At 39.6% G+C, this 21819-nt stretch overlaps 1 protein-coding gene across 1 annotated transcript in view; it reads left to right on the plus strand.

Moving 5' to 3' along the window:
• Positions 1 to 264: 264 nt before the first annotated feature.
• Positions 265 to 21819, plus strand: part of ESRRG (estrogen related receptor gamma) — a 592374-nt gene continuing 570819 nt past the window's right edge. Inside the window, 1 exon segment of the mRNA NM_001132224.1 lies at positions 265 to 362. The gene's annotated coding sequence lies outside the window, so the exon portion shown is untranslated.

Consider the following 21819-nt stretch of genomic DNA (forward strand, 5'->3'; position numbering starts at 1 on the left):
TTAAAGGGGAAAAAAATCACACGCATATGCACACATATATACACACCCAGAGGCGTCAATTATGCAAACGCAATAATGCAATCAAATCATGACAGTGCCGGGAATTTTTTTTAGAAAAATATAGATATTTATTTTTAAAAAGAGAAACGCATGCAAACAGAATCGTGCACATACCACGTAACCACCCGAGGAGAACCTGGCAGCCTCTCTCTTCTTCTGCCAAGTTATCATTGAGAAAACAGACAGGCATCATGACGTCCTGGGTCACAGGGAGTGCGGACCGACGCTACCAAGAGAAAAGGGAGGCGCCTTGGCGCTCCAGCTAGCCGCGGGCGCCCCTCTGCCCCTCGCAGCCCGGCTCGGTGAGTGCACAGCCGCTCGGGACGCGGACCCCTGGTGCCAGGCCGGCCCCGCGCCCGCGGGGGCAGAGCGGGGGGCCGTGCCCTTGCCACCGGAGGGCCGGCCAGCACCCCCTCGCCTGCCGAGGTCGCGGGAGCCCAGTTAAAGGAGGCGTGTGTAAGATGTGCAATGTTCCTGCATGGGGGTTTTGTAGACTTTCATAGCCAAAGAAACCGGCTTCGGCTTCTTTAAAATCCCCGACGACTCACCTGATTAACCTGCTGCAGTTCTGACCCTGCCAAGGTAACTGGTCCAAATCCTTATCATCAACATCTGGAGACAGACATTTGCATCTGGGGCATTCTTTATTTGCAATCCTGGTTGAAATCTAGATTGCTACCCCCTTCCCCCCTTCACTTGCTTATAGTCTCTTGGCAAAAAAAAAAAAGCAACCCCTCCCTGAATAACACAACCATAAGTACTGCCCACCTCTTGTAGACTTGCCTTACCATGACTGCAAAACTGTGAGCGTGTGTGCTGGAGACACAGATTAATTCTAATTGCAATTAGATTTGTTCTTTAAACACCCCTCCCATCCCCCTTCCTGGTTAGAGACTTCAGTGCTTGGTAAAGTGGCAAAGAGTGAGGGCAGAGTTAGGGCGCTGGGACGGGAGGGGTTAGGGTGAGGGGATATGGAGCAGGGGTCGTTGGGGAGAGGGTGGTGCCAGGAGTTGAGGACTGCTGTCATGGGCTGGAAAATCCTTCTGGTGATTGTTGCTGCTGTAGTCCTAGGTGTCTCCCTCCTGTCCTCTAGGCTGCTTTCCCTCCCTTCTCTCTCCCCAACCCTTTCACCTGCCCGAGGGAGTCGCTGAAGTTGCACGGAGGTCACCCGATCATCATTTAACTATTTTAAACCATCTACCTCCTTCTACCCCTCAAGTCTGTTAGAGCCTCTGCAGGATAGACCCCTGCACCCCTTGTTTGGTGATGGGAGAGTCTCAGAGACAGAAAGACACAGAGGGCAAAGCTCCCCTCCTCCCTTTCTTTTCCCTTCCGGCAACCTTTTCCAAGCTGCACCCTCTCCCCCTTTCAGAATCTTAATGAGCAATTCTGGAAGAGTCCGGAAGGGCCTGTAGAAACCCCCGCATGCCTCAGTGCTGTGGAATGATTATGTATGTGTTTATTTATTGTGCTTGCCTTGGTTATGTTGTGAATTGCCACATGGGTCTGCTTATGTTAGGGAAGCACGTTTGCTGTGTTTGTGTTGTAGTACCAGAACCAGTGGCCATGCAATAAGACACAGACACACACAGAAAGCAAATGATTTCACTAACATAAACCAGAGGGCAATGTTGAAAATAGCGCTCTCTCTCTCTCTCTCAAAAAAAAAAAAAAAAAAAAAAAAAAAAAAAGACAGGAAAAAAAGAAATTCTCAGCATGTGGGTTAAGAGAAGCTGTTAGGTCCATATGACCTCCTACTACTTTCAAAACACTCCTGCTTAATACTTTAAGTCAAGATCAAGAGACCTGCGGATGTTGTGAAGTATGTTTCAGAGCAGCTGAATGACTTGGTCTAGTTTTGAAGAGAAACTCTCGTTTGTTTCTCACGCTGCCCAAAGACCAAATAGGGGAGTGTGTTTGGAAAATGCCCAAATTCAGAAGCAGCAGGCGAGAGAAAAAGAGTCGGAAATGTCTTAGAGAAAAAGACAGAAAAATGGGATTGAGGAGTGGTTTCAGGGTTCTCTCTCTTTTTTTTTTTTTTCCTGTCCAGCAGATTTGATGTTGTCAAAGTGAGTTAACCAACCTGAGAAACAGTTCTGTCATTGTGGGAAAGAGAGGGAAATTTGAACATTTCTCAAATCCCGAGCTGAGGAATGCCTGACAGGAAGAAGAGACATGAAAACACTGATGGAGACGAAGTGACATTGATGGGGTTTCATCTCCTTCAAATAGAAAAAGAATCAAGTATATAAGGAAGCAGGCCTGGATGATCATTTAAGCGTACATTTGTCTGTTACGCATGGCTTTGTTATTCTTACTAAAGCAATTCTCATAACTCTTTAAACTCGCATTAAGTAGAATTAAACGTGTGTATATCGAGAATGGTATCATACAGCACATAAAACTGTCCATTGACTGGGGTGATGAATGTAGATAGAAGATCGTTCCTTTTCTTTAATAAATCAAAATAGCATCAAAGTCCTCGTGCATGGTATATACTGAAACCTGCTGGTCTTCTTTACCGGGAATTGCTTGGGGAGCCAGGGGCGTTTGTGATGGGTGTTGCTTTAACAAAATAGAGCAGATCAATCGATTAGGTGGTTTCCGTGTGTGCTGCTCAATTTATTCTGTACAATTTTTCCAGAAATTAAAAGGTTACCAAGAGAGTACCATGTTCCCATCTCTGACTGAGCACCACTTATTACCACAACAGTATTTCAATATTAAGTGATCTTCAAGATATTTCAGCTTTCATTTTGAGTTCTGAATGTGAATCAGCATGAGAATGGCAGTGCAGCAAGATAAGGTATAACTAACCCGGCAGACAGCTGAAGGGCTCCTAGGAAAGTGTTGCTGAGAGGAATATCTGGGGCTGTTCTCAGTAACCTTGTTTACAGGGACGTTTAAGTTGCAGCTAGAATTTTAGCAAAAGCCTGCCAGAGGTAATGGGCTTATGTTTGAAATGGATCCTAAGTGTCTCTTTTTTCTTCTGCACAGACATGCTATGCACCTTAGCTGAACACTCAAGACAAAACTTTTCTGATGCCCTATGACATTTTCTAATGCAGACAAATCCTTGGATGAGTGTGTCATAGGAAAGGGGGTTATTTATGAAGTTCTCCTTTTGTTTACAGATGTGTCAATACAAGTAGCTTTAGTCTTTTTTTTAAAAGAAATGTCTTGTGTGCTTGACTCTGTTAGATGCAAAACAAATATTATCCAAGGAGGTTAAAGTATGCCTTACAGATTGACCTATGAAATTGGTTTCAATTAGACATTGAAGGTGTCATTATCCTAGTAAAGGGGATTTGTGATATAATGTAGAAATTCTGTATTTGTTTCAAAATTGTTGGAAAAATGTGGGAATAGAAAGATTTTGAGGGAAATGCCAAAAGCCACATTAATGAAGAAAAACACTGTTGAGATACTTTTGAATAATAGATAGGTTATGTAATGGTCAACCACAAGATAAAATTTTTACACAGTATTTTTATGGCTTTAAATTGGCTGCATTGTAAACTAAGCTTACTACTCTATTAAGTCGTTATACTTTTCAATTATTTAACATTTCTGGCCAAGCTGTCTTCTGTGGTCTTTGTGCACATCAGAAATGATGTGTACCGTAGTAGTTGTTTGTCGTTAGTGCGAGGACTTTGTGATGGAGCAAGCTTTAATTTAAACTTTTAGAGACAATATTATGAAGAATGCACAGAGGAAAAAAGAATGTTATGGATATAATTTGAGCCCTATGAAATGGGGATAGCTACAGCATTGAAATGTACCTAATACAGTTTGAGTTATTCTCACTAAGAAACCTTGACGGTATCTGCCTTCTAGGTACTGTGCTTTTGGAAATACTATATATACATTTAAATGCAGATCTTCTCTTTTCTCCAGGCAGCAGTTGGTGAATCTTTCAATTGAACCATGAGTATGATAAAACCAACTGAGAATTTTTCCATGAACAATAGAGTCTGTCGTTTTGAAGTAATGATGATCAAGTTTCATAATATTGTGATTTTTTAAAATTCATTTAAAATATCTTTATAAAGTCAAAATAATGTGCCGGGGCTTCTTGTGCAAAGGAAGAAGTTTTCTCTTGTCGCTTTGTTGTCAGTTTGTTAAAGCTGTGAAATCATACGGCTTTGCAATTCAGTTTTTAGGTTGGCACTGCCATCCCAGTAGAGTAAGTAGGCTTTAGGAATCAGAGCAAAGAATTATAAGTAAGTTCTACGTGTTCTAACCCTCTCATGCTAGTGGATGAGTTTGTGGTGCTGTAGGAGAGTTTAAAGATCTTTCTCAGCTGGGCACAGTGGCTCACTCATGCCTGTAATCCCAGCACTTTGGGAGGCTGAGGAGGGTGGATCACGAGGTCAGGAGATCGAGACCATCCTGGCCAACATGATGAAACCCCGTCTCTACTAAAAATACAAAAATTAGCTGGGCGTGGTGGTGCGCACCTGTAATCCCAGCTACTCAGGAGGCTGAGGCAGGAGAATGGCTTGAACCCGGGAGGTAGAGATAGCAGTCAGCCGAGACGGCGCCACTGCACTTCAGCCTGGGGACAGAGTGAGACTTTGTCTAAAAAAAAAAAAAAAAAAGAAAAGAAAAGAAAAAGAAAGAAAAAAATCTTTCTCCAGAACAATCTTCAGATAATATTGAACCTAATCTATAATACGATGTTTGTATTGGAATTAGTGGTGGTGCCAAAAGGGAGAGCCAGAGCCCCATGGGGCCTTCTTTTAAGAGATGATTGCAGAAAGTAACACAGCTTTTTGAAATAGAAGGCCAATACACACAGCCTTATGGTTCAGAGAACTAGAAAAATTCTTGCAAACCTTGAAGCAAAAATTCTTGGTAGTATGTTCCTGATAAAAATTTCTGTGAAATTATTGCAACTCTTTATGTCTATCACACAGAGAAGGAAGTTTTCTTTTTCTTGGAGGTTAGATACCATTCATTTACTCATCCTTGATTCACAACCCATTGTGAAAGGCCACTCTCTCCTTAGCTTGCCCCCTGCACTGTATTGGGGATAAATCTCATCTCCCATTCCTCTTGGACATGTATACCATGTACAGATGTTTATTAGTATATTTATAATATTATGCTTGATAATACCTATAGTTGTGAAGAATAATCATTTATAGTTTTAAATCAGGCCTTTATTTATATTTTTATTATGAAGGATACTTTGTTCATTTAAACAAGGTAATGATCATAGTTATCACACACACAAAAAAGGTTGAGTGTGTTTGGAATACCTGTGGTAAAATGCAAGATACTGGGGAGTCAAAGATATTTTATTTATTTATATGGCTGTTTCTTATGGTGTATCTGCTAAAATAAATAACCTGGACAATTAAAAGGATGTTAATGAATGAATTTGCTCATTTTACTTTCCCTATACAAACAAATTTTTTTTTTAACTTGGAAAATATGCATGCCTGACAGCGATTGTTTACTGGTTTGAAGATTTAAATTCAGGTTGCCAACATTATGTGAAGTACAGCAAAACTTTTGCATTCCTATTCTGATACTAATGGAATAGGATAAACCATGTTTCCAGATATCTACGTTACAGAGTGGCTCATTTAAATTTGGTCTCATTCTAAGATATATTAGATTAATAAGTCTGATTTTATGACCAGTGTAATTTATATTCACAAATACCTATTTTTATTGGCACACTTACAGGTTGTAAGCAAATTTCCATATATGTTAAATACTAACACCAAGAATAACTAACATTTGTATAGTGAGTTACAGTTTATAACCATACATTATCTACAAGCTGTTCTTTAGAAGAATATTTATTGCACTTTCTTCCTTAAGGAGGCAATCAGTTTTTACATTGTAGACATTATTTGAAAATAGATCCTTTTGTCAGAGTTCCCTCCCTTCCTTCCTTTTTCTTTCCGGTTTCTTTTTTTTTAAATCCATTCTTCCATTTTTCTTCTTTCCTCCCTTAATGAGGAAAAAAAGCTAATGACTTTTTTTTGGCGGAGCATGTATAATAGCTTATCATACATTTCTACGAAAGAAGTAGATGTAGCAAGCAATCCCACATGATTTTTGGAATATATCTTCTGCTCACCAGTGTTCTTGAGGAAAATGTAAGGTTGCAGAAATCATTTCATGCCCTGTATGTTTTCAAACATAAATCAGGAAAATTGTTAGCAAGTTATAGATTTTCTTAGAGACTGTAGCTATAGTACTATAGCAAGCACAGGCTATATATTTTTCCAAGTTATTATGTGTGGAGAGAAATCTGAAGTTGGCTATTTAGATAAACAGTTTAATTCAGTTATTAGAAATTCATTTTCTATTTAGTATGAACATTTATTTTCCTAAGGTTGCAGAATTGGGATATAATACCTGATGATGCTTTGGCCCAATCACCTTCAAAGTTAGAACTGTGCTCTTTGTAGCTAATGTGCATACTAGCAGATGTCAGTCCTCAGCTAAAGCTCACTCGAAATGGTGCTAAGCTGGGTTTGTAGTATAAGCTAGTTACCCACTTCATCAGAGGGCAGTAGTGAACCTTTGTTTCTTCATTTCTAAAATGAAGGAGTTTGACTCGATGGTCTCCAACTTACTTCACCCCTGCGATTCTGAGTTTAGTGCATGATTGATAATGAATCAATCAATTAATCATAAGCCTATTTATTTCCTTTCTATAAACTAACTATTTACTTAAGTATGGCCATATGCCATGACTAGAAATATTAGTATACAGAGTAGTAAATGAGCTCAGTATCTGTGGTTTGGAATGAAAGCCTCGTGAAATTTAGAGTCTGGTTTGCGTTAAAATTTTTTCATTGTAAATCAATTAGTAGATATTTAAAACACTTTTTTTTTTGGTCCTGCAGAAAACAATCTTAAATTCTGATTAGTTTTCTAGGCTAGACCATACAAGCCCATTGTTACTTATTGGAGTGAAATAGTATATTATCAGTGATGAACAAAATGTAAAGAACAGTTCTATTATGATACAAGCGATAAACAATACAAAGGCAGTAAAACAGAATGATAGTTTATCATTTATCTAGACTTGCGATGGTTGATGTTTAAAAGAATGCACATATAACAGGAAGTTTAAAAGAGACAGAAACGATTGCAGAGTATCTGAAAGGGATTCTTATAAACTTTCGGGACTTTTTGAAGCTGGTTGCAAAGTATATGGCTTTTGTTTCCCTGATATACTGAAATATTAGCAGTACTTCTAAGTTTGTCACTTGTGATAAGATGTGGCTTTTGACACCTAAATTCATTGAACAGGGGGAGTGAGGAAAAATGGAGATAGAAAAAAAAGCTATTCTCTGAAGTAGTTGGCCAAGTTGTGAGAGAAGGAAAAATGGAAGCAGTTGGATGAAGAAGAGGGTGAGGTGTGTGTGTGGAGGGTGGGGGTGAGGGATGGGGATAAGGGTGGGGAATAGCCTTGTCTGTATTTAACTGAGCTGTGAGATGTGAAGCCAAAAGGAAAAAGAGGCAAACTAGTGATCCCCTGAAGGGAAAGGACAGTGTGTTATGAGAAAAGGCTTTGGAATTAGAGCTCTCATTTCAAAATCTCTACTGGATCACTTATTGCCTGTATGATTTTGAGAAATTATTTAATTTTAATTCTTTGAACCTTTATAATTATAAAAATGTGAATACTAAAAGCATCTGCTTCTCAAGATGGATATGAGAGTTGAGTCAGACTCTTGGCTCTAAAAGTGCTTATAAATGGTAAGGTTACTTGGTTTCAGGTGGTGAAGAAAAGTCATTGGGTCCACCAGTTCTCTGTGCTGAACAGATCTGGCCATTCTGAGGTGAATTTGCTCAGCTCCAGAGTGGTCTTTGATTGGTACATTTCTTGTCTACTGTAGAACGAACATTGTGGTTGGTACTTGACGTATTACTTCAGGGAGGAAGCAGGAAGTAGTTGCTGGGCAACTGCTAGTTTGTCCCTGAAGTAGTTGCAGGGCAGCTGGGCAGCTGGACATCAAAGATGGTAGTAAGACTGATAATTCTCACGTATGCAGTGCCAGTGCTTGAGCATATTTACTTTCCCTTACAGATGGCCACAGCTTGTCTAAACAAACAAGTGACTGACTTTGGAAACAAAAACAATGTGTTCAGTAATTGTCTTCTTTATCTCAAATATCACCTGTCATTTGCAGTTTTGCCATGACGTTACTATTAATCTAAATTTCCTGGATTTTTGTTAAGGCTGAAGGAATCATTGGTAGTAAATACTTAGAAATAGTATTCTAAATTCTATTTTAAAAGATGCCCAGGGTATAAGATTAGAACTAATGCACATAGTAAGTGCTGGGTGCAGTGGCTTATACCTGTAATCCCAGCTACTTGGGAGGGTGAGGCTTGATGATTATTTGAGGCCTGGAGCTGGGATCTGCCTGGACAACATAGCAAGGCCCCATCTCTTAAAAATGCCAACAAACCAAACAAAAAGAACTAATGAATGTAATACATTAGTTGAAATCCAAGTTCTAGATATTATACATATGTCTTTTAAGAATATTTTTGGCCTGGCATGGTGGCTCACGCCTGTGATCCCAGCACTTTGGGAGGCCAAGGTGGGCGAATCACCTGAGGTCAGGAGTTCGAGACCAGCCTGACCAACGTGGAGAAACCTCATCTCTACTAAAAATACAAAATTAGCCGGGCATGGTGGTGCATGCCTGTAATCCCAGCTACTCGGGAGGCTGAGGCAGGAGAATCACTTGAACCCGGGAGTCGGAGGTTGCAGTGAGCTGAGACTGTGCCATTGCACTCCAGCCTGGGCAACAAGAGCAAAACTCTGTCTCAAAAAAAAAAAAAAAAAAAGAAAAAGAATATTTTTATCTATAATTCACTGATAAATGTCTAATCAATTCTTCCATCAGAAATGGGTTACATTTTAATGCATAAAATGAAGCAGTAGATCAATAATTATTTAAGAAATTTGAGCTGTTTGTACAGATTATATATGTATAAAAAGCAAACTCTACCCAAGATTGCTGGATACTGTGCTGTGATTTATAAGATAATGATCAACAGAACTCTACACTTTGTGAACTGTTAAACCTAGAAACTGGGGCCGGGCGCGGTGGCTAACGCCTATAATCCCAACACTTTGGCAGCCCGAGGCAGGCAGATCACGAGGTCAGGAGATCGAGACCATTCTGGCTAACACGGTGAAACCCCGTCTCCACTAAAAATACAAAAAATTAACTGGGCATGGTGGTGGGCGCCTGTAGTCCCAGCTACTCGGGAGGCTGAGGCAGGAGAATGGCGTGGACCCGGGAGGCGAAGCTTGCAGTGAGCCAAGATCGCGCCACTGCACTCCAGCCTGGGCAACAGAGTGAGACTCCCTCTCACAAAAAAACCAAAAAAACAAAAACAAAAACAAAACAAAAAGAAAACACTAGAAAATGGAGTGGACCCAGAAATCAAGAGATGTCTTTGGGTCAGGCTTGAATTAAAAAGTAAATATTTAATCACTTTTACCAAAATTCATCAGGGCTTCAGTGTACAGGATATATGCTAAACAAACGAAGAAAACAATCTTCAGGGAGTTTGATGATGAGTCAGTGTTAAGAACTTTGACATGTATGTAATGATTTGGAAGTAATGACATAGACAGCAAGAGCACTGGAAGGCCACATATAACTTCCAAACCATCATTTATTGAAGGGTTCCAGCTTTCTGTGAGGATGATTTTGGGTAGTAAAAGTGACCCTACTTGAGTTTTTTTCAATTTAGGAAGATTTATTCAGCAGGTAATATCTTTAACATCATGCTAGGCCTGTTTGAGAATATAAAGTAATTTTAAGATATAGTGCCTCTCTTTAAGGGACTTATGCTACCTGCAGGGAAGTGCATTATATGTATACGTGACACTGTGAAGATAACCAGTATAATATCTAATAATGCAAACTATGAATGCTATGTGGTCAATTCACATATATTTTATATATATATATATCTTAAAGAGAACTTGACAGAATCAGAAAGCTTGGATTGATGTTTAGGCTGCAATTTACCAGCTGTGTGACTCTCACTTTCAAGCCAAAGTTTTCCCATTTGTAAACTGGGTTTAGCCTCATCTATTTCATAGGACTGTTGGAAGGATCAAATGAAACAGAGCATTTAAATGGAGACTGCACAAATTATGGGAGGGAAGGAGGAAATATATAACACTTGTGGAACTGCACTTGAGGGTAGAGACCCTGTCTTAATTGCCTTTGTGCCCCCAGTGTCTGGCACTGTGCCTGGCTCTGAGAGGAGGCTCAGTAAATGTTTGTAAATGCATGCGTGCCAGGCACTGTGGTAAGCCCTTGACATGTGTTATTCTTTAAAACTTCACAAAAAATTGTGTATGGTAGTTATAGTGTCTCCATTTCACAGGTGAGGAAACAGAAGTTCGGAGATTTTAATCAACCTCCAACCTCATGTAGGTAGAAAGTGGTAGAGATAGGAAGTTAGAGCTACTTGGCACCAGAGCCCAGAGTCTATTCATTACATTATGTGGACTCTCAGATGTAAGGGAATTATCATTATTCCTAAACAACAGTGTGGCCAAAATGAAAACAAACACCTTGGGTAATTCACCAGTTGCCCAGGCAGCTCCTGGGCTGGCTTTCAGATAAGTAGGGGAACATTCTCCCGAGCTGCCTGACACATTTAACGTGGACTTTTGTTAAACTGTCAGTTCTGATTTCTGGCCTTTGAAGTAAAAAGCACAATAGTGAAAAATACCATATAATACACCATAATCTGGACTTATCATAGAAACAGAAGAGAAAGGAAGGGCAGTGAGGAACTCACAGTTAATGAAGTGGTTAACCAATGACTTGGATTAAGTTTGTTACTGCCACTAGCAGCCGCCCTTACCTTCTGTCTCTGTCTCTCTCTTTCTCTCTGTCTCTTACTCTGTCTTAACTTTCACTACTACAGTTGGTAAGGTCTAGAATTTTCACTGTCTTCTATGTTAAGGATGATAATAAAGAAGGTGATTCCACTGCTAAACAGTGGAATATTTCATGTTCTTCATTGCCTGTCTGTTCCTAACATGTCTATAGCTCATTACAATAGTTGGTTCTGTTGGAGTGAAGTTTTGCAGCCATCCCCAGTTTCTACTGAACGATACTAAAATGGCCCCTGACAACACAGTAATGTTAAAACTCCAGCCTCTGCATTGGGAGACAGAATGCAGAAGTTGATACCAGACTACCCGATCTTACATTATGTTATCCTCAGTTTATTTCTGAGGAACAACAGAGGAACCTTACATACAAAGGTTTCTATAAGAAGCAGAGGGAAATGCATTTTAGAAAATCCTGATTCATTTTAAAGCTTCTATTAAAATATAGTACACTGTAGGTCAGGACAGCAGAGACAGGAACTACGTATAAGTCCCGAGAATACCTTACACTGTTGTCAGAATCCAGCCAGTAACAGTGTGTGGTTTCCCAGGGACTGCGCTAACATACCTGAGATGAAACCTGGTGGGGAGATACTTTCCACATTCCTTTCTGACCTGTGGTGAGTCTGCTGGGGTGAATTGTGTGAAGTTGTCAAAGGTTGCTCTGCTCTCCAGCACTTGGCACCAGCTCCGCTGAAATGTGATGCCATTGGTTTTCAGTAAAGGTTCCTTTCTGCAGGGCTGCAAACACAGATCAGCTGCTACTGTGTATACACAACCAGGGAGCAAATCAACCAGCACATTTAAAGCAGCCTTTTTAACCCTGAGACTTTCCAAGATCTCCTCTTCACACAGGAAGTTTCCTTCTCTGTTGTCAGATTTAGCACTGTGCTCTTGTCATCAGATCCGAGCTAGGCTCCCTGCTGCACAGTAGAGAGGCTTCCTTAAGACATTTGTCCTTGAAACTGCACCAAACTCTTGGAAGAACCCAGAACGTGTAAGTATGTATGATTTAGGCAGCAATAGTACAGGGCAAAGCTGCAATCAACCATTATACAATATCCGATTAGCAGTGCAGGAGGGATTTTTCCGACGTTATGTTACATTCATTTTCAATTCGTTCTGAGGAAACAAATCAATTCTAGCTTCTGATACAGTGACTTTGCAGTAGATGGGGTTGTAATATGTTAGCTTTAACTATTTGCTGTTCTCATTTAGCATTTAGATGTGACTCGTGGGACAATTACTGTGGGCATTAAACTATACAACTTCTAAATTTTTATTACGAATTGTAATTGTTGGTCATGTCCATCTTGAGAAACAAGTTAGCTTTGGGGAATGTTTTTAAAGAATTAACCACATAAATTCATGGACAATAGAATGAATTTGTACTGTTCTTGCTCTCAAAACATATTAGTTTGCAGTTTTAATTTACTTGTAAAGAGCATTCCACTGAGGTTTTGTCTTAATTGAATCCTACCCAGTGCTGTCTGTTTGGTGTTTTACTGTCTTGTATATATCTGTTTAAGTTACTTTGCTATGATTGCAGTCTGGTTAAACCTGTATTTAGCCACTACTTAGATTCTAAGAACATTCAGGTCAGTAAATGCTCACAGAATTTTGGAAAGTGGTGGATTTGTTTTCAAGGGTGGTTGTATTACCCTTGAAAGCTTTTTAGATGCACAACGTGAATGGCTGTCAGATGGAGACCACAGACTGAACACTCTGAGGCTCTAAGTCAAATCTCGGCTTGTCCACTTTCATAACTCCAATTAATTCCAACCAATAAAAGCCCGTGCCCCCTTTCTATCCATTTTTAATATGCAACAATACTTATGTTTATAAGATTAATTTCTCTCAGATTAGTCTGATTGATAGCTGGATTGTGGTTTCTGAAGAGCTTGCTCCCTGAAACCCACAGCAGAGCTGCATTCCATTTAACTAGTGAATGTAAAAACGGGTAACCATGGATTCAGCCACCACTAACTGCCAGTGCAATGACTTGTTGTAAACAATACAAATGAGCCAGGAGAGCAGAGGCAACCAGACATGAAATGATTTTAATAGAAATTACGGTAAAAGGTCATGTGATTTGGTATCAGCTTCTGTTCAGTTTTAAAGGGAAAGTCTTTCTTTTCTCCCCCTTCTTCCCCCCTTACCTATTTCCAACCAGCCCAAGTAGGTATCTCCACAAACTTGGCAGGTCCCACTCTGTGCTTCCATGGAGAAGGGCGGCCAAAGTGATTCTGGGCAAAGTGTGGTGACTTGTGGATTTTCACTGGTAAGTACCTTTATTTTAGAAACAAAAAGGAAGTCTGTATTTCAGGGCTTCCTTTATGGAATGTCAAGCTAATTGCGTACTAGAAGTTCTCAAGTCTTGACATAAGAGGAATAGGTCATTTCGTTCCTTAGCTTTTAAATGGTACAGCTGTCTTTTCTCTCTCTCTCCCTGTCTCCAGATTAATTCGTAAACTCGGTCTTTCTGAAAACTGTTATTTGCTTTGGAAACAACTTCTCCAATATGGTAATAAGCACATGCAGATACTGTGAGAAGTGCTGTGTCCTAACCTCAGAGTTTTCATCCACCCAGATATTTTCTGAGTTCTACGAGGACCAGATATCACAATAATATTTGCATTTCTCTGGTAGAGATGGTTTCAGTATGGGAAAATGATTGTATTCATAAATTTGCCTTCAACCAAGAAAAATGAGCAAATTGTACCTGTGTTAAGTGCTAACCTCGTGGTTTGTTTGGTGTGCTGTTATCTGCTATGCTTATTTTAAAAACTAAATGAAGAATGTCTAGTAGCCAAATCTGGGTGGAAAGAGGACACTTAGAAGCATAGCCGTGTCTTTATCCAGATTTGGGGTTGGAACTAGTCAGTACACAGCATGAATGCAGGAATGAAGATGCTCAGAGTCACATCTCAAGCAACCACAGGCACTTTAAGCAAAGGACTCTGTCTAGGTGTGCTGAGCTTCAAGGTGAAACAGACCTGAACTGGTTTCTTGAGCCATACCTCCTTCCACATACAGATGGTATAAATAATTGCATCATCCTGGAACAAAAGATAATGTCTCTTTTAACTCCTTTTAACATATAGATTCTTCTGAATAGATGCATCATTGTACATATACAGGTGTCATACTGAATGATAGAATTTCAGGTGTGTATTTTTCTATTAATACCTCTACTGTAATAGAACCAATCAGCACATGAAAAAGCATGAGGGTTATAATTTAGAAGCTCAATAAAATGTAAAACATCAACCCCCTCTACATACACTCCAGATTTTATCTGGCAAACTCTTTGTTTAGAACTGTAAGTGCTAAGTGTTAACATGGTGCTTATATTTAAGCTTTTTTTAAAATCAATCTTTTTAAGATGTTGGAGAGCCTTACTGCATGCTTAGACTGAAAAATGTTTCAGAATATCATGGTTAATACTGTGATCTCATGGTGTGTTTTCTATTCTAATACCAGCTATGTTTATCAAAAAGATATAAAAGAATAGACTCTAGTAATTAATGTTGGGTGGGAAAGGAGCAATTTGAAGCAAGTGTGGGAACACCAAATATAAGTGGAGTTTGGGGTAAAATATAATAAAAATATGCTGTTTTTACTTTTCGTCATCTTGATTCTCCAAGCTGAAAGATAGGACTAAAAGTGTTAGGTACAGGGTGATTATGAAGCAAAATATTCAGAGTCAGACATGGGTTGGGGTTTTGCTCTGGACCTAACCATGTTTAAGATTTTTTGGTAAAGTGACTTCACCTACCTGACCTTCCACATTCTCATCTGTAGAGTGAGGGTAATAATGTATACCAGTGTTGGCTGAAAGAGTTACATGAGATAACATATGGAAAGTATTCAGCAGCGTGTCTGGCAGAGCAAGTGTCCAGTAAACTGTTGCTAGTTTCATTATTATCTTGACCCTTGAGCAACATGGGTTTGAACTGTGCAAGTCCACTTGTGGGTAGATTTTTTTACAACCTAACACCGATCAAAACTACAGTGTTTGTGGGATGTGAAACCCATGTCCAGAGGGCTGACTTTTCGTGTACGTGGGTTCAGCAGGGCTGATTGCAGGACTTGAGTATGTTTAGGCTTTGGTATATGCAGGAGTCCCAGAACCAATCCCCAAGGATACTGAGGGATGACTGTATTTTTGATTGAGGAAAAATATCATCAAGTAGAATCCTGCTCTGTGTGCTTCACAGAGAAGGACACTATTCACACCATTGTTTGGTCCTGTCATAGTGACAACTGTACATCACAGTAGCTTTCATCACCTGGGAGATGGTGATTCATTTTGTAGCATAGTATAGTGTTTTACTTTTAAAAAGTATGTTTTTTGAGATAGGGTCTTTCTCTGTTGCTCAGGCTGGAGTGCAGTGGCACGATCATAGCTTATTGCAGCCTTGAACTCCTGGGCTCAATTTTTTAAACGTTTTGTAGACATGGCGTCTTGCTTTGTTGCCCAGGCTGTTCTCGAGTTCCTAGGCTCAAGCTGTCCTCCCACCTTGGCCTCCTGAAGTGCTAGGATTACAGGCACGAGCCACTGCACCTGTCCTATATAACGTTGTTATTAAAAACCAAAAGTAATATTTATATTCATTATTTTTTAAATTTTCATGCAAATTACTTAGAAACACTAGTTGAGTTTTGTTTTTTTTTGTGGGGGGGGGGTGGATTTCTGATACTATGGGTATTGAGGCTAAATGCACATTTTATGTATGATTCTATTGGTAGGGTTAAGGCAGAGGGACATTTAAAGGGATTCATGGCTGGGCGCGGTGGTTCACGCCTGTAATCCCAGCACTCTGGGAGGCCGAAGTGGGTGGATCACCTGATGTCAGGAGTTCGAGACTGGCCCGGCCAATATGGTGAAACCCTGTCTCTACTAAAAATACAAAAAATTAGCCAGGCATGGTGGTGGGCACCTGTAATCTCAGCTATTGGGGAGGCTGAGATAGGAGGATCGCTTGAACCTCGGAGGTGGAGGTTGCAGTGAGCCGAGATTGCGCCATTGCACTCCAGCGTGGGTGACTGTGAGACTCTGTCTCAAAAAAAAAAAAAAAAAAAGGCGTTCATAATTACACTAATCCTAAAAGCTTAAAAGTAGGGGTTCACAAAGATAATCATATATACTAAAAAGCAGTAATAATGAACAGACTAGTAAGTATGGAGTGTATATGCTACCAAAGATATATTTCTTGGGAGTATTGTCTGCATGTTCACTGTGTCTTTTGACCTTCTTGAAATCTAAGGGTTTCATTCTTTCATTCTTCTCTCCTGTCCCTCCCTTCTTCTCTTCCCTCCCCTTTTTTCCTTCCCTCTTTTCTTTACTTCTCTTTCTCTTTTCCTCCTTTCTTCCTTGTTTTCTCCCTCCTTTTCTTTCTTCCTTCTTTCCTTCCTCCCTTCCAGCTCTTATATATTGTCCCAGCTACATAACATTTCATTTTTACTTGTGAATCAGAAGGTTCAGGGAATGAAAAAAGAGGGACAGGAGACCCACAGTCTTTTGATGCCAGCCCTGGTTTTATAAACGGAAACTTTAAGAGGAGTCAGAAAAATCCGTTTTTCTTTCTCCTGCTATTGAACAGGAGAGCCACATTTGAAGTGACCTGCAGACCCCAGGGAAGCCTTGCTCAGTAACTATTTGTTGATTCATTGATTAAACAGCATGGAGAGAAGGGGCATCAAGCACGGAGATCCCCTTAGTAGTGAAAGCTTTGAAACCCCAAGCTGCAATGTGCAGTAGGATGGCTTCTCTGTGACCTTCCAACAACTAATCTCCTTTAAGAACTGAATCAAAGCAGTTAAGAGATTCTGTCAGATGGATTTTGCCTACAGTTGGGTTTTTGGCAGTTGCATGTAGAAGGCAATACATTCTTCATGAGGACATGTTTTTTGTTTTTTTGTTTTTTTGTTTTTTTTTTGTCCAGAAAGGAATGAAGACAAGGTGCCAGCAGAGATCTCTAGAGAGAGACTCTTATTTAGCCATGGTACTATTCGGGCAGAGACAGCTGCAAGGTGGATGACTTTCTCACACTTCCCAGCCAACCTTCTTTTTAACCACCCTTGTCTGATGCTCCAGTCAACAAGCACATCAGTGCAGTGGGCTTCTCTCTACAATCTTCTTTCCCAAGGGCAGAGAACATGCCCTTGGGAGATATCATATGACTGGATATCATATGAATGACAATGACAATGGGTACTTGTTATGTTTTTCTAGGGAAATCATAGCATGTAGTAGGTTAGAGATGAAATTCCTCATTTTAATAGATAAATAAGTTGCCCACACAACACATGAGCTGCAAAACCAGGGCTATGGCTTGCGATTTCAGATTCCCAATCTAGAACTTTGTTGAGAGCTTCTGCTTTCTAATAAATAGATAACAGAAGAGACAGCTTGTGTCATAGGAGAAAAAACACACACACCCCCAGTTTAGAAAATAGTAAAACTATCTTAAGGGACTGCTCAAAAGAATCATTATAGGTCTGGTTCAAATCCTGAAGCTATAATTTCAAAATTCTGCAATCCTTGGGAAAGATGCTTAGCCATTCTGAGCAGTGGTTCCCTTTGTTGTAAAGCTGGGGTTAAAATAACTATAATGTCTATATTTTAGGCCTATTTTGAGGATTAAATAAGATTATATATTTAAAATGCCTATTCCAGTGATTAACACAAAATAAATACCAGTAATATTATTGTACTCTTCTTTCCCTCTTCAGGTCAGTGGTATATAGTAGAATTATGAGAAAAGTCTTATAAGTATGCCTCTGGAATAGTGTAGCTCAGTGGTTTTCAACATTTTCTTCTGCTGTAACACATACAGAAAACATATGTGAAGAATCACCACATCCCTGGCATAGAGTGATCAATATATAATAATACGATGGTGGTGATGATAACTGTGGTGGTGATGACAGAGATGCTGATGCTGATGGGTGACATGCACATACCACAGATGACCACTGGACTCTGAGTAATTCCAGAGCTTTAGCTTGGATTGCGCTGCTTTCTTTTCTACACTAAAGAGGAAATAAGAATGTTACTGAACATCGATAATTACATTATAAGTGCAACTGCACCCGTTTAAATTAAAAAGAAGATAATCAGCAGACTCCAGTACTTTATTACCGGTAACAAATTACTGGCAACATACCAGTTGGTTTAGAAGATGCCATCTTTCCTGGAGGAAGATGATTTTGGAACATGCTCTACATCATAGCTCTAGAACTAGACCCCAGGGGTTTGAATTCTGGCTCATCTATCTGCGATGACCTAGGGAAGTAACTGAACTACCCTTCATCTCTCTTTCCTCATCTGAAATTGGAATAATAGTTATACCCACTTCATCAGATTGTTGTGAGGATGAAATGAATGAACACATGTAGATTACCAAGAAAATGTCTGGCATACAGTAAGCGTTCAGTGAGTATTAGTCATTATTGGAGGTTTTTGTCTCCAAGCTATTTGATGGGGCAGCATCCTATTTTGAAATTCTCCCTACAAATTGCCAATATTGAAGTTAGTCAAGGTGCCATTAATACATAAAACTGATTTTTAGTTTTAACATAATAGTATCTGCTCCTTACTGTTCACTTACCATTTATCCAGGCATTAGGCTATGTGTTTTACCGGTATCTTAATTGATATAATTCTCTCATTACTCTTATCAGATAGATATTGTTACCCCTATCTTATACATGAGAAAATTGAGCCCCCAAAATGAAACTTGCCCAAGTTCACACAGACCAAGTGACGGAGCCAAGCCTCAAATTCATAAACTTCCTTACATATATATATATTGCTTCATTAAGTCAGAGAAAATTTGCAGGGCTTGTGGGAAAGGTGTTTTTGTTTGTTTGTTTGTTTGTTTTTTGTTTTTTTGCAATGAAGGAGAGACCCAGTACATAACTGCATTTATTCTAGGGTATTCAAAAGTCTCATAGCAGAAACATGGAAGGCAATCACAATAAAAAGCAATTTAATTTTGCTATTTAATAATCCCAGAAATATCACAGGACTCAAATTTAATTCTGTCTTATGGAGAAGAAATGGCAGTGGTGGACAAGAATAATGGGACAATGAGGAGAAGAAGGAGGAGGAGGAAGAAGAGAAAGTGGAGAGAAGGAAAAAAAGAGAAAGGCAGAAGTAGGTGGCTCTCATTTAACAGGTCACCAGTTCTGGAAGTAGACTGTCTGGGATCATCATCTCCATTTCAGACATTATTTTGTCCAAGGTAACACAACTAGAAATAGTGGAATTGAAATTTACATTATGGTATTTTACCTTCGAATCAAGTGAACTCTTCTACTCTATTTTGCTATCTTTTGAGACAGAGATTCATGTAAAAATATAGACACAGAAAGAGGCATGGAGAGAAAGAAGTGTAGGTACGTTTATGTGAGGACAAACAATATTAGAAGCATTATTTTGCTTTTCCAGATTTTAACATTGGTTGGGAGTGGTGGCTTATGCCTGTCATCCCAGCACTTTGGGAGGCCAAAGTGGGGTGGATAACCTGAGGTCAGGGGTTCGAGACCAGCCTGGCCAATGTGGTGAAACCTTGTCTCTACTGAAAACACAAAAATTAGCCGGACCTGGTAGCACATGCCTATAATCCCAGCTACTCGGGAGGCCGAGGCAGGAGAATTGCTTGAACTTGGGAAGCATAGGTTGCAGTGAGCCAAGATCACACCACTGCACTCCAGCCTGGGCGATAGAGTGAGACTCCATCTCAAAAAAAATAAATAAATAAAATAACTTTGGAGATTTTCTAAAGTCCCATTGTACTTTTGCAAATATAGACATAAATTAGATTAATCTATATTTGAATACTCGGTGTTTAATACTATTTGATGATTTTTATTTTAAAATAGCTTTTACTTCTCTTAATTTTTAAAAATATTGTGAGCTAAATAAGTCACATTCTTCCCAATTTTACAGATGAAGAAACTGAGTTATGTAGTTTCCCTAAGATCACAGCAACTTACAGCCAAAATGAAAGCCATTCTCTGCATTTTACCACCACTTTCTGGACCCTTGCCCCAGAAAGATTTTTCTCTCTACTTTGGTGATCTCTTCCAATTAGAATCAACTTATAGGAACTTGGGGACATGTGGATGGAGGAGAGTCACATCTTTGTATATAATGAGGGTCTTCCTGGGAAATGGAAATAGGTGACCATTTTTTGCAGGTTTTGCTATTGCCTTTGAGTCTGGGACACCATCATCTGGTCTTTAAGGAATGACGTGAGGGCTGTGATTTACAACATTATTTTTTTTCTTAGAATCCAGGCTGGGGCGTGGAGGGAATCCTGTGCCTTCTTGTGCTGTAGCTTCCTGGAGTCCACCAGACACTATGGTGTCTTCCCTAGAGAGTTGCCTGCTGCTTCTGTGATGTGGCCGATGGCACTCTGTAGAGCAGATGGAATTCCCTTCTGAGAGGTACTTCCTGCTCTGCATGTTTGTTTTGAAGATGTGGGTTTTGGTAAGCATAGGGGACCAGGAAAAGAGGAGAGGCCCTAGACTGTTGTATGAGAAATGAGATGCAATATAAGTCAGAGTGGAAAGAGGAAGATGAAAAATCCTTGTATTTCCAAGATTAAAGTCAAGGTTAGGCAACCTTCTTAAGTCAGTTTAATTATTGTATTAGTCAGGGTTCTCTAGAGGGACAGAACTAATAAGAGCTATGTATATATATGTATATACATATTTCTATATCTATATCTATCTATATACATACCCATTATATATATATATATAAAGGGGAGTTTATTAAGTATTAACTCACATGATCACAAGGTCTTCAATAGGCTATCTGCAAGCTGAGGAGCAAGGAAAGCCAGTTCAATCCCAAAATTGAAGAACTTGGAGTCTGATATTTGAGGGCAGGAAGCATCCACCATGGGAGAAAGATGTAGACTGGGAGGCTAGCCCAGTCTAGTCTTTTCACGTTTTTCTGCCTGCTTTATAGTCTAGCTGCGCTGACAGCTGATTAGATGGTGCCCACACAGATTAAGGATGGGTCAGCCTTTCCCAGTCCACCGACTCAAATGTTAATCTCCTTTGGCAACACCCTCATAGACACACCCAGGATAAATACTTCGCATCCTTGAATCCAATCAAGTTGACACTCAGTATTAACCATCACAGGTATAATCCCTGAGGTTAGACCACTAGTCAAAGGCCCTAAGGTACTTCTTGGAAAAATACTGGGAACTGCCCAATTATTCTTTTTAAATGCTGGACATGGAGGGGAAGGATTAAAGTTAGGGATTGGAGTATTTTTATGCTAGAAGGGAGAAGAATGATTGGAAGGGGGAAAAAGTGATCGCTTTTTACCTTTTTCTTTAGAAGGTCATATGACCGGCTCTGAAGAAAACTGCTTGAGAATAATTGTGCTTGTTGATTAGATAATTGTTTTCTTATCGTTTCCACTGAAATAACATGCAAAATGACTCCCTTCTACTGTTTTTCTCAATGTATTTCTTCTAATAATACATGATATTTTTGTAGTGAAAGTTTATGAAGTCACAACTTACCTGTCTTTTATAGCTGAGTGAATTTAGCAAGATTATGTGGCTTGTTCAGAGTGATACGGCTTGTTAAAAAAAATAGCAGAAGACTAGAAGTGGGTTTTCTGACATCTAGATCCAGGTTGATTTCACCTCTTAGAGATTCCAGTCTTGGAAGAGGGTTGGTGCAGGAGAGGACTGGAGATTAAGTGTGAAGAAAGTTAGGAAGGGGATTAAACACCCCTGGAGATGTTAAAAAAAAAAAAAAAAAAAAAGACTCCTAAGATCATATTGTGTATTGAGTGTGGTATCCATGGC

The sequence above is a fragment of the Pongo abelii genome, chromosome 1 (genome assembly GCF_028885655.2).
Source record: "Pongo abelii isolate AG06213 chromosome 1, NHGRI_mPonAbe1-v2.0_pri, whole genome shotgun sequence".
Classification (NCBI taxonomy): Eukaryota; Metazoa; Chordata; class Mammalia; order Primates; family Hominidae; genus Pongo; species Pongo abelii.